Raw genomic sequence first — 12,649 nt, 5'->3', positions numbered from 1 at the left:
GTGATATCATCAGGGATGTCATTTGAGATGTCATCAGTGATGTCACTGACCATGTCATGAATGATGTAATAATAATAATAATAGTTCATTTGTAGAGCGCCTAGCTACCCCAAAAGGTGTGTTGCTGCGCTAGAAGCATATCAGCAAGAGGAGACTGCTGGACTAAAGCTTATACGGCCAGGTTTTCAATCCTCTGCGGAAGGCAGGTTCAGATTTCTCCGCGTGTAGCCATAGAGGAAGTGTTTTCCAGTTCTTGGCCGCTAGGTAGATAAAGGATCGAGCGCCCATCCTAGCTTTCCTTATCCTCTGGACCTTGAGCAGGTATGCTCCTGTCGATCTTAGCTGACGGCTAGGATTGTATTGTTGTGTCCAAAATAATTATTCCAAGGGCCACACTTACCATTGGCCCGCAATATTAGGTAAGAAGGAGCAGTTGGCAACGTGGAAGGTTCAAACGTTTATAAGCCACCACAGAACTCTATATAGAGGAGCCTCGTCGATCCTCACCCATCAGGTGCGCCGAGGAAGACTGCTGGCTCCTTGACAGTAACACACTTTTATACATTATCAGTACAGCATACAAAACCATATATGTGGAAAAGTACCAGTTAGTCCTGGCGCCCCCAATGAGCTCATGCCCATTTCTAGTTTCGGTTACACTTACAAAGGGTTACTATCTTTACAGAGAAGGTCGAAAGGGTAACTCCCTTCTCGTCCCAGGCCTAGAGGAATTCGCCTGATACTCCCTTTTAGCAGATGTGACCTTGCTTCTCAGCAACTCAGCCTGTCTTCTAATTAAATGCAAGTAAGGGGAAAGCAGAGGGTGTGCGGAAAAGACCACGTGACTCCCAAGTGAGAGAGAGAGCCGCAATCCAAGATGGAGGCAGTTCGGTTTCTCGGCCCTTTTTGTTGTACTAAACATAATCGGGGATCTCGAGCCGTTTAATACACCATAATGAGGTAAACTATCATTAGATATACTGCGCTAATCATATCGTAATATCTTGAATACCTCAGAACGGCCCTTTTAGCGCAGCATAGCTAATAACGGGGTCAGTCTTCGAAAATACCCTCATCAATCTGCATTAAGTCGTGCGTCTCCTTCTGAGCCCGCTGGGTATCTATTCTGGTTTGGACGGGCTCGGGCCTAGGGATGGATCGGCGAACTTGAGCGGCACAGTATGCACAGCAAGCAGGCCCACACTGTAGACAAAGACAGCAGGTGAAAATGAACCCCACTATTCCTAAAAGAATCATAAATAACTTCCATCCCCAGGTGGTCACCAAATCCCAAAACCACCCAGACAAGGACCAAGTACCAGTCTCGGTGTGAATTTCTGAAGCTAGCCGATGTAGTTTCTGAATGGCTAGATGGACAGAAGGGGCGGAGTCAGGTATATATACACAACAGGAGCTGCCGATGACTCTACAAGCTCCTCCGCGATCAGCTAGAATAACATCTAAAACAAGACGATTTTGGAGGGTCACAAGCCGGGTCGCCTGGAGCTCCACTGTGATATTAGTTAATATTCCTGCAGTAGTATTGACCACCCCTTCCACTACTCTAGATAGCCTCCTAACTTCTTTACTGTTGAGGATGGGTCCCCATATGGGCAACGCCCCTTTTATGATATCAACGAAGTGTTGGGCTGGAGTGTCAGTCTGGTCAGTGGCATCATTACTGGCGGCTTCAGCTTTTAGGCTCCGCCGATTTAAGGAATGAGATTTGTGATAATCGGAAGGAGCTATGTAGACCGGTGGGTAAAGAAAAGATAAGTAACATCGGCCTGCCCATCCCCTGGGTAGCCAAGTGTATGCATTTTCACCGCACACGAAATAAACATTGGGAGGGGTGAGTGTTGGGGGACTACTGAAAGTCTGTAGTTTATAAGTGTAATTACATCTACTATAACCTACAGATAGATGTCCAGTACCCTGCACGCAGAAGGAAGAGGACGTATTCAATACCGGGACCGGAATGATTTTCTCATCTGAGACATTTCGCTCCTGGAAATACTTGAAATACTCAGTAAAATTAAAGGTCATGAAATCCAACACTTCATCCCTCAACCAGGTATCATTCTCATGATCAGTGTATACGTTCATACAGGCGGTAGGATCAGGGGTACCATCCGTCCCCTCAGCATTAGGAGTAAAACCTTGGTGTGTCTCTATATAGGCTAAAATCAAGGCGTAATCCTTCTCTGAAAATCGACGTTCATCTATAGCGTAGTGTTCATATAGCATGGATAACATTTTAAACCAGGCTTCGCAACTACCTAAATAAGACAAGGGCATTGATATGAACAAATCCTGCTTATGCATCACTGACGGGAGAAGACCACAGACCCAACAATCAGTAACATTTGTGGAACTATGAGTCTGGTGTAGCATCTCAAGGAAAGCATTATGTACATATGTCTGTCGATGTCTCTCCTTATGGGGGGCAAAAGTCTGGAAATGATGTTCCTTAGGAGCAGGGGTAGACACTATCAAGGTGTGCACAGGATGGCGAAACTCTAGATATATAAACAGACCTAAGCATAGCACAAAGGATACAATCAATATAAAAATGAAAACAATTTTAACACGCAAACTCCATGAGGAGAACATAGGCAAATGCGGGGAAATGGTACGGGGTACTATGGGCCGTCCTTCTTCAGGGACCAAACGAGCAAAAGGGTACATTTTCTCACTAAAAGTCCAATATAATCTCGGGAAAAGGGCTACGAGCAGTCCGACCTGCCAGAGGGTGCTTCTTTCCTGTGTCCGTATAGAGCCTCACAGGCAGACTCCTATTGTTCAGAAAAAGAAAAAGAAAAACTTCTCGCGTTGGGGTCGCACTTGACGCAACCCTTGTTGAAAGGAAACTCCACCTGGGCCCCCACCAGTCCAACCAATGTCTCTACCTTCGTTCTGAACAGAGCTTTACTGAAAGTTCCATGCTCTCAACGAGTTCAGTCCAGTGTTCTACCAATCCTCAGGTCTTTGCCGAGGCTTCCAACTTCACTTGCCAAGGCTAGACCTGGGATTCCCTATTTCCGGGGCCGCAGGTGATATCGATCCCGACCAGGGGTGTCAGGATTCACAAACAAAGCAGGCACAATGGGATCAGACGAGGAGCTGGGCTCCTGACCAGACGCCTCACTCGGAGTAATTGAGTGGTCGCAAAAAGGGTCTTGCAGGCTCACAGCACTCTCCCCTCGCCCGTCAACTTCTCTGCGGGTGTCCAGGGAAAGTCGTTTCCTAGTGCTGGGTTCGCCCTGGTTTGGCAGGCCTCCCTCCTGGTCAAGCTGCTCCCTTGGCAATGGGAGAGGGACTCGCTTAAGATGGGAGATATGGATCCAGCGCTGCTTACCCTCAACTTTCACCGCCGTTCGTGTTGCCAGGAGCACCTGGTACGGTCGGGACCAGCGCGGATCCAAACTCGATTTTCGTTGATAGTTCCGAACCAAGACCCACTGTCCAGGTTCCATGCTGTGTCCGGGTCCCTCCGGCAGGGGCTGCAGTACGGCAGATATCTGTTGATGAATGGAATGGAGATCTTTAGTCAAAGCATACAAATAATCAGTCAACATAGGATGGTCGATGTCCCTGAAGGATTAGGGCCGGGGTACTCCCCACACGTTGGCAGGTCTACCAAAGATTACCTCATGAGGGGAGATACCGCTCCGGGAATGGGGAGTAGTTCTTACGGAAAACAGGGCCAGGGGCAGGAGATCAGGCCATTTTAATCCTGTCGTGTCCTGAAGTTTAGCCAGTTTCAATTTCAGAATCCCATTATATTTTTCAACTAGACCCGCTGATTGAGGATGTCGGGCTGCGTGAAACTTCTGCTGAATGGACAAACCCTTGCATACATGCTTAACCAAGTCAGCATTGAAATGTGTCCCGTTGTCACTCCAAATCACCCTTGGCAACCCATATCGAGGGAAAAACTCTTTTACCAGAGCTTTCGCGGTTGCCAGGGCAGTATTTTCCTTTGTGGGATACGCCTCCACCCATTTACTAAAAGTACAGATCACCACCAGCACGTATTTCAGATTATTAACTCGTTCTAGCTGTATGTAATCCATTTGAAGTACTTCAAAAGGCAGGGTGGGAGGCGCAAAACTACCCGCCAAGACGGGGATGCTAACCCCAGGATTATGCTGGAGACAAATCATGCAATGCTGAACCAGGTTCCTAGCTGTCTTATGGATATTAACATTATACCAGACAGGATCCAATGTGGCACAGATGCCCTGGACCCCTACATGTGAAGGTCCGTGCGCCATAGTTACTACTGCATTTACGAATGCGTTTGGTAGTAACCATCTACACCTCTCTGACAAGTCAGTCCAACACCCATTCTCATCAAGCCTCCCCACCTGTTCTTGCCAGTATGCCAGTTCTTCCGGGGTCACCTCCTTTTGTAGCTCTTTCACACTGTCTATGGTGTTGTTAAAAACCCCTGCCTCTATCATTTTTGTCACTACAAGCATGGAAATGGTGTCAGACTGGGCTGTTTGTTTGGCGATCCTATCTGCAAAGGAATTTCCCCTCCCCACATCATCCACTACAACCTTGTGTGCACTACATTTCACTATGGCCAGGGTTTTAGGCAACGTTAATGCAGCCAGCAATCGGTCAACTAATGGCCCATTCTTTATCTTTTCGCCATGAGATGTCAAGAATCCTCTTTCCGCCCATAACCTCCCGAAGCTATGTGTTACACCGAACGCATATTGGCTATCGGTGTAGACATTTAGCTTCAAGCCTTTCCCCAACTCGCAGGCCCTGAATAATGCAACCAATTCGGCCGCCTGGGCCGACCGGTATGGTATCTTGGCTGCCTCGACTACCGTTTGCAGGGTAGTGATCGCATAAGCCGCAGCTGTCGTACCATCCGGTAATCTAAAACAGGACCCATCAACATACAATTCTCCTTGGGCATCAGATAGTGGGGTATCAGTTAGATCAATCCGGCCCTTTGTTTCTTCTTCAGTTCGAAAAATACAATCATGTATGTCTTGTCCACCATCCCCTGAAGGGAGGGGCAACAGCGTGGCAGGGTTCAAGTTAACACATCGTTTGATCGTTATATGAGGTGCAAACAGGGTCAATTCGTACCCTGTAAGACGCGCACTAGTTAAGTGCTGCGTCTGTGTCCTGTTCAATAATACGTCCATAGCATGAGGCACCATCACTGTCAGATCCGTATTCAGGACCAGCCCTTCCGATTGTCTGATCGCTACAGCCACTGCCGCTGCAGCCCTCAGACAACTGGGAATTGCTCTGGCGACATTATCCAAAACCGCCGAGAAATATGCACAAGGCCTTTGCTTACCACCAAAGTCCTGTGTCAACACTGAAAGAGAACAACCGTCCACCTCATGCACATAGAGTACAAAAGGTTTCCGGTAGTCAGGGGTGCCAAGCACAGGAGCAGAGCAAAGAGCAGTTTTCAGAGCAGAAAAGGCAGTCTGGCATTCATCAGTCCAAGGTAAAGGTTCATGCACATCCTTCGTAGTTAGATACAAGAAAGGTTTAGTCAAGAGAGAATAGTTAGCAATCCATTGGCGACAGTAGGAGGTTATACCAAGCAAAGCGCGGACATCACGTTGCGTGCAAGAAACAGGCATGTTAGTTATGGTTGCGATGCACTCAGGAGTCAACCGTCTTCCCTCCTTCGACAGGAGATGACCGAGATAGGTCACCTCCGGTCGACAATATTGAAATTTAGAGAGCGACACCTTGTTACCATGAGTGGCCAAATGCCGGAGCAGGGTAACCGTAGCATCGCGGCAACCCTGTTCTGTATCAGAGGCCACAAGGAGGTCGTCAACATACTGCAATAGGACATTACCTGGCAGCAATTGTAAAGAATCCAATACTCTTTTTAGGGCTTGGCTGTAGATACTAGGGCTTTCGGTATACCCCTGGGGGGCGCGACAGAATCTAAAGCTGCGGCCCCCCAATGAGAAACCGAACAAATGTCTGCTATCTGGATGTATGGGAATACTAAAAAAGGCATTCTTCAAATCAATCACCGAGAAAAATGTTGCAGTGGGAGGAATCATGGTCAAAATGGAATTAATGTCTGGTACCACCGGATATTGGGGTACCACAATCTTGTTAATCTCTCGCAAATCAATCACAAATGGATATGTAGCAGCATAATCAGGGGATTGGGGTACAGGGGCTCGTTTAAGAATCGGAAGAATGGGACTGTTACAGACATTAGAAGCCGTTTCCTCCACCACCCCTGTTCTAATCAAGTCAGAAATAATGGCCAGTAAAGCGCGTTCCCCTGCGGGGGCTATTTTATACTGTGGGATCTTCGGTAATTTGGCATTCTGTTTCAGGGTGATGGACACCGGGGGAATTTGTAGGAATCCTACGTCAGTGTCCCCCAGGGCCCAAAGATCCTTTGGGAGTTGTGCAAGCTCAGGAGGTAGTGAGTCCGTTTTCGAAAAACATTGAACGGAGGGGATAGAGGTATTCCGAATGGTCAGATAAACTCCATCAGGAGAGCAATAGATGCGGGCATGCAATCTTTTCAATATATCCATACCCAGGAGATTCTATCGAAACCGGTCCTAGAGTAAGGGAAAGTGGCTTAGAAATGGGGCTCACCACCGGAGTTCCAGAGAACCCCACGGACACATTAGTCTGGCCAGACAGAGCGGCCCCCGGGACCAGGGCACGTGAAACAGAACTGTTCATAGCCCCTGTGTCAACCAAAAACTTTCCCGATGCATCCAACAATCGTGCGTGGACATAAGGTCCAGCTTGATCCATCGGGATTGACACATGCCCCTTACTCTGCCCTTGGCTGTCCTATGTTTGAGTATACCCGGCGTCTTCGTCCGTTACACGTCCATCATTGTAGTACTGTTTACCCTGGTTCTGGTCGAAATAATTCTGACTGTTCTCACCTCGGGCTGCCTGTTCTTGTCTCGTGTGTCCACCACGATGCCCACTCATCCTCCCCCGTCCGCGACCCCTTGAAGCCGTATTCTGTTCATATAGTAACGGACACTGCGCTCTCCAATGCCCCTCCTCTTTACAGAAAGCACATTGATTTATGCCCAAATCTGTTCGCCCAGCTGTTTGCGTCAGTCCCGCCCCTCTTGGAGCGAAATTCTGCAACCCTCGTCCTCTTCCTCTACCCCTCTCCACTTGCTGTAGTAACACTCGTGTTTTCAACTCTTTTGACTTTCTTTCTGTCTTATCCTTGCTCTCATTCTCCCGATGCTCATAATACTGAGCCATGCTCAGTATCGTGGAGGGCGTGGTGGTCGTCCAGGTACTCTCAGCTGCCTGTAACCGAGCCAATACCTCAGGTAGCAAATTGGTTACGAATCTATTGACAAATAAACGTACACCCCCCTCCGTTGCCAAGTCCTGTCCGCTGAAGTCAATGAACACTCCCTCAAACCTCGTGAAAAAATCAGAGACACTCTCGTCCTTCTTTTGCTTACAGGCCGTCAGCTTGTCCCAATCTACTTTCCTGGGTGGGATCAGTGAATGCATATAGTTTATTATTCTCTCAGGCAAGGCCAGTATCTCAGGTCGGGGCTTGTTTCCTGGTTTACGATCTCTATCCCAGTTTCTCAGTTGATCCCATGTCCCACCAAATTCCGTAACATGGTCCTGGTCATGTACCTGGCGCCAAATGTCCACCGGTACTAATAAGGCAAAGAATAATTCAATATCTGCCAGCGTCATTACCGCTGACGAGGCGGCCTCGGTCAGTTCCTTGTAATATGCGGTGGGGTTCTTTCTAGGATCTGGCAACTGGCTTTTTAGGGATAGTACCTCACTCCGCTTCCAGGGGGTATAGACCCATTGTTCCTGGAACCGGGCGTCTACCCCGGGACGGGTAATGACGCAGTGGGCATCTACTACTGCGGCAACTTCTGGATGGAAAATAGGGTGCACTTCCCGCATAGGGAACTGAGAGAATCCGGCGGGAGTAGTAGACTGCAAACGAGCTCTATAAGAGACCAAAGTCTGTACCTTCCCATACACCTCCTCCGGTGTCAACTGAGATTTATGGACCTGATCAAGAATATCATATAGTATAGCCGGAGCCTTCCCTTCCTGATGTACCTGTTCCCACACAGAAATAAGACGGTTGGCCATATGCTCCAGAGCATGCTGTTGCATCACCGGTTCATAGTCCCTCATAGTACTCCAAATATCGGCAAGCGTATCAATGGGATGTCGCATCCACTGGGATGCTTGTGTAGCAATAGTTTCCCTTTCTTCCGTTCCCAAGGCCGAACGAGTGAACAACTTCCTACCCTCAGTGAGACTGGCCGGACGTAGCGGAGTAGTTGCAGCTGTTACCGGCGTGGTACTGGCGGAGGAGGAGGGCAGAACAGAAGGGGAAGGCATTGACCCCAGCGACAGCTGAGGGGTCCCGGCTGCAGCTGCCGTCAATAAATTAGGCAGTATGGCCATAACTTCAGACACAGATGTCGGTAACCGGGAGAGGTTCGGCAGGGAGGGAGGGGTAGTGGTGGCCGGGGGAGCCGAAGCCGAGGCCCCCAGGGACATATCTGGAGCCGGGGCCGAGGCCCCTGATACCTCCGGATATATCCTCTGTGGCACATAAGGGGGTGGTGGTCTGGTGTCCAGTAAATCCTCTATCTCATCTTCTGCATTCGGGCGGGTCACATAGCTCTTATCCACCTTCAGTCGAAATTCACGATTCATGCAATCCAATCCCCTTTCTACTCTGTCTCGGTCATAGGCCATAGCTTTCTGAGTAACATTCTGTCCTGCCTTGGCTCTGGCTACTTTCTCTTCCCTTATTCGCCGTTGTTTGGCCTCCTTCTGCCATGCAATGAGGGCGTCAAACATGGCCTGCCTACTTCGCCTAGAAAACAGCTGTTCCTGTAGGAACGCAATTTTCTTCTCATCAAATGAGCCCGTTTTGGGCCAGCGTAACTCCTCATTGCCCTTGGTATACTTATGCCACAGAGTGCAAAACAACAACGGAGAGATCCCATGTTTGACATACATAAAATGGCTAGGACTGCCCTCCGGCGGGGCAGGTTGGCTCTCAGCTAGTCTGGAGTCACTCGTTCGACAACAGCAGCCAAAACAATTCAATTTACTAAAACAAGACATTTTTTTGTTGTTAGTTTTCAGACATGTATACATAAACAACAGTCAACATGAATCATACACAACATACAATCCGTATCAGAGAACCAAGCCCGTCGACTCTGGTTCACAGTCCGAACACCAGACTGTACGCGGGATTCCGGCCACCCTCCTGGCTCACCACTAAGGCCAGCCCCAAACGAGGACTCGCCCCGTCAGGAGTATGCCCTGTGGCTACCCAGTCTAGGTCGTGGGTCCTTCCACGCACAATCTGTTTTATAATCCTTCGGCGCGCCGTTTTTACTCAAATCAAATACAACCTGTACGTACTTCGAGTCAAACCACGGTAATGCTAACCTCGATCAATCAAGACACCACCCTCCGGTGCGTGTCTTCAAATCAATGCACCGCTGTCCAGCGCGAGCTTCAAACAAATGCAATCCGTGTTCAAAATCAAAAACGCATCGTTCCCAACGAATGCTCTCAAATCAATCAAATAGCACACCGTCTTCGACGCGTGCCTAAACCAATAATGCACCGTGTACAACACGTGCGTCAAAATCAAATCAATACTCACCGGGTGCACCCAGATACGAATGTTCGTTCTCCGCTGCCAACTCCTCCCGACCAAATCGATCCAGTTTCTGGGTTAAGCCCGTAGGACCCCGGTGAAGGGTAACTAGCAGCAGGGGACGCACCGAAAAGTCGTGCAGGGTGGGAGAAATCCTCAGGCTCCTCTCCCGCCAACCGGTCAGGACGCCCCCAACCCCACCACCCGAATACGGGGGGGAGACCCTTTCACGGGGTCCCTTCGTGGTCGCCAACTGTTGTGTCCAAAATAATTATTCCAAGGGCCACACTTACCATTGGCCCGCAATATTAGGTAAGAAGGAGCAGTTGGCAACGTGGAAGGTTCAAACGTTTATTAGCCACCACAGAACTCTATATAGAGGAGCCTCGTCGATCCTCACCCATCAGGTGCGCCGAGGAAGACTGCTGGCTCCTTGACAGTAACACACTTTTATACATTATCAGTACAGCATACAAAACCATATATGTGGAAAAGTACCAGTTAGTCCTGGCGCCCCCAATGAGCTCATGCCCATTTCTAGTTTCGGTTACACTTACAAAGGGTTACTATCTTTACAGAGAAGGTCGAAAGGGTAACTCCCTTCTCGTCCCAGGCCTAGAGGAATTCGCCTGATACTCCCTTTTAGCAGATGTGACCTTGCTTCTCAGCAACTCAGCCTGTCTTCTAATTAAATGCAAGTAAGGGGAAAGCAGAGGGTGTGCGGAAAAGACCACGTGACTCCCAAGTGAGAGAGAGAGCCGCAATCCAAGATGGAAGCAGTTCGGTTTCTCGGCCCTTTTTGTCGTACTAAACATAATCGGGGATCTCGAGCCGTTTAATACACCATAATGAGGTAAACTATCATTAGATATACTGCGCTAATCATATCGTAATATCTTGAATACCTCAGTATGGAGTGAAAAAGTCATGCAGGTAGCTGGGGCCTTTCTCTTGTAGGCTCTTGTGGCAGAAACACATGGCTTTAAAGAGGACTCTTTTCTCGATAGGCAGCCAGTGCAGAGAGTCCAGGGCTTTTATCGTAGAAGCATGGCTAGGAAGATTGAGGACAAGGCGTGCCGCTGCTTTTTGGATGCGTTGGAGGCGCAACATGCAGGCATTTGGCGCCCCTAGATAGAGGACATTCCCGTAGTGAAGTTGTGAAGGCACCAGAGTGTGAACTAATGTTTTCCTGGCAGAAACAGGGAGAAAGTCAAGGTTTTTTGTCAGCATCTTCAAGGTGCTGAAACATCTCCCTGCCACTTTCCTGGTTTGAGATTTAAAAGAGAGTTTGGGGTCAAGCCTTACTCCCAGTTTTTTGACCTCGGCTTTGGGCTCAGGGATTGGCCCTAGTGTTTGAGGCCACCAGGCTGTATCCCAGATGGAAGGTGATTTCCCAATAATCATGACCTCCGTCTTACTACCATTCAATTTAAGGTAGTTGTTGGACATCCAGGAGGCCAAGTCATTGAGACAGGAGGAGAATTGTAGCGCAGATTCACCAGAATCTTGTGCCAAGGTCACCACAAGCTGAGTGTCGTCAGCGTACGACACCATGGAGATCTTGTAGTTGTCCATGATCCTGGCCAGGGGTCCAATGTAAATATTAAAAAGGGTGGGACTCAGAACAGATCCCAGTGGGACTCCTTGGCGAAGTGGTAGGGTTTTGAAGCGGTGGGGCTTTTGTACAATTTTGAAACTGCGATCTTCCAGGAAAGACTGCATCCACTGTAGCACTACCCCTTTCAGACTGCATACCTTCAAGCATTGAATGAGGAGCTTGTGGGATACCGTGTCGAAGGCGACACTTAGGTCTAGCAGAACCAAGGCCACTGTCTGACCAGCATCTTCTCGTCTCCGTAGGGTCTCTGTTGCAAAAAGGAGAGCAGATTCGGTCGAGAAGGATGCTCTAAAGCCAGACTGTGTCGGATGAAAGAGGTTGTGGGTATTAATATGCTCCACCAATTGCTTGTTCCCAACCTTTTCAGTGAGATTAGATATGTAGGAAAGCAGAGAAATGGAACGTAGGTTCTCCAGTAGCTCGGGGTTGGCTGAGGGCTTTTTCTTTAGAGGTATAACAATCGCGTGTTTCCATGCCATCGGATCTTCTCCACAGTTAAAGGATGTGTTTATTAATTCATGTATTTTGGGCATTGTGAGTTCAATGACCTCCTTTAATCTGTTTGGTGCCACTGGGTCATCGGGAGAGCCCAATTTGATTTGTAGAGCCATTTCCTTGAGCACCAGTGCGGGTGGGGAGAGGAACTTGCGCAGGGGTGTCAAGCGATCTCATTAGATTCCTCATTAGAGTCACTGAGGCCTTTGCGGGCATCCTCTGGGATGGAGTTATATATAGTGGATACTTTTTGGAGAAAGTAGTCTGCAATTAAGTTGCACTGCTCTTCAGAGCTACTAGGTGTCATGAGCTATTCTCCACGTACGTTCTAGGCGCTTGCATCCCTGTTTGGCTATTCTGAGCTCATGGTTGAACCAAGGTGCAGATTTAGACCCACGCTTAGGGGGCTTTGTGGTCCAGGGAGCTGCTTCGTCAAGTGCCTCTGTTATCCACTTATTTATTGACGTGTTCGCCAGATTGACATCGTTGTCCAGCAGAGGAGTTTTTTTTTTAAGCACATTAGAAAAACTCTCATGGTTGAACTTGAGCCAGTTTCTGCGCGGACGGGTTGGATCAATGTTTTTCACCAAGGGTTGTTTGGATGGAGGTATACAAAATTTGATGAGGTGATGATCGGACCATGGAACAGGACTAGGTTGTTTCACCGTCAGCCCCGAGTGATTAGAGAAAATGGGGTCTGTCAGGTGGCCTGCACGGTGTGTTGGTGCCAGGGATTTAATTTTGAGCTTTATACTGGCAAATTCTTTGCATAGAAATTGTGCCTCAGTTTTAAGGTGGTCTTCCATATGGAGATTAAAATCTCCCAGGACTATATGATTGTTATATTTAAGAGCCAGCTGGGTCGC

This window comes from Triturus cristatus, chromosome 6, assembly GCF_964204655.1.
Source record: "Triturus cristatus chromosome 6, aTriCri1.1, whole genome shotgun sequence".
Taxonomy (NCBI): domain Eukaryota; kingdom Metazoa; phylum Chordata; class Amphibia; order Caudata; family Salamandridae; genus Triturus; species Triturus cristatus.
This window is presented reverse-complemented; position numbering follows the sequence as displayed.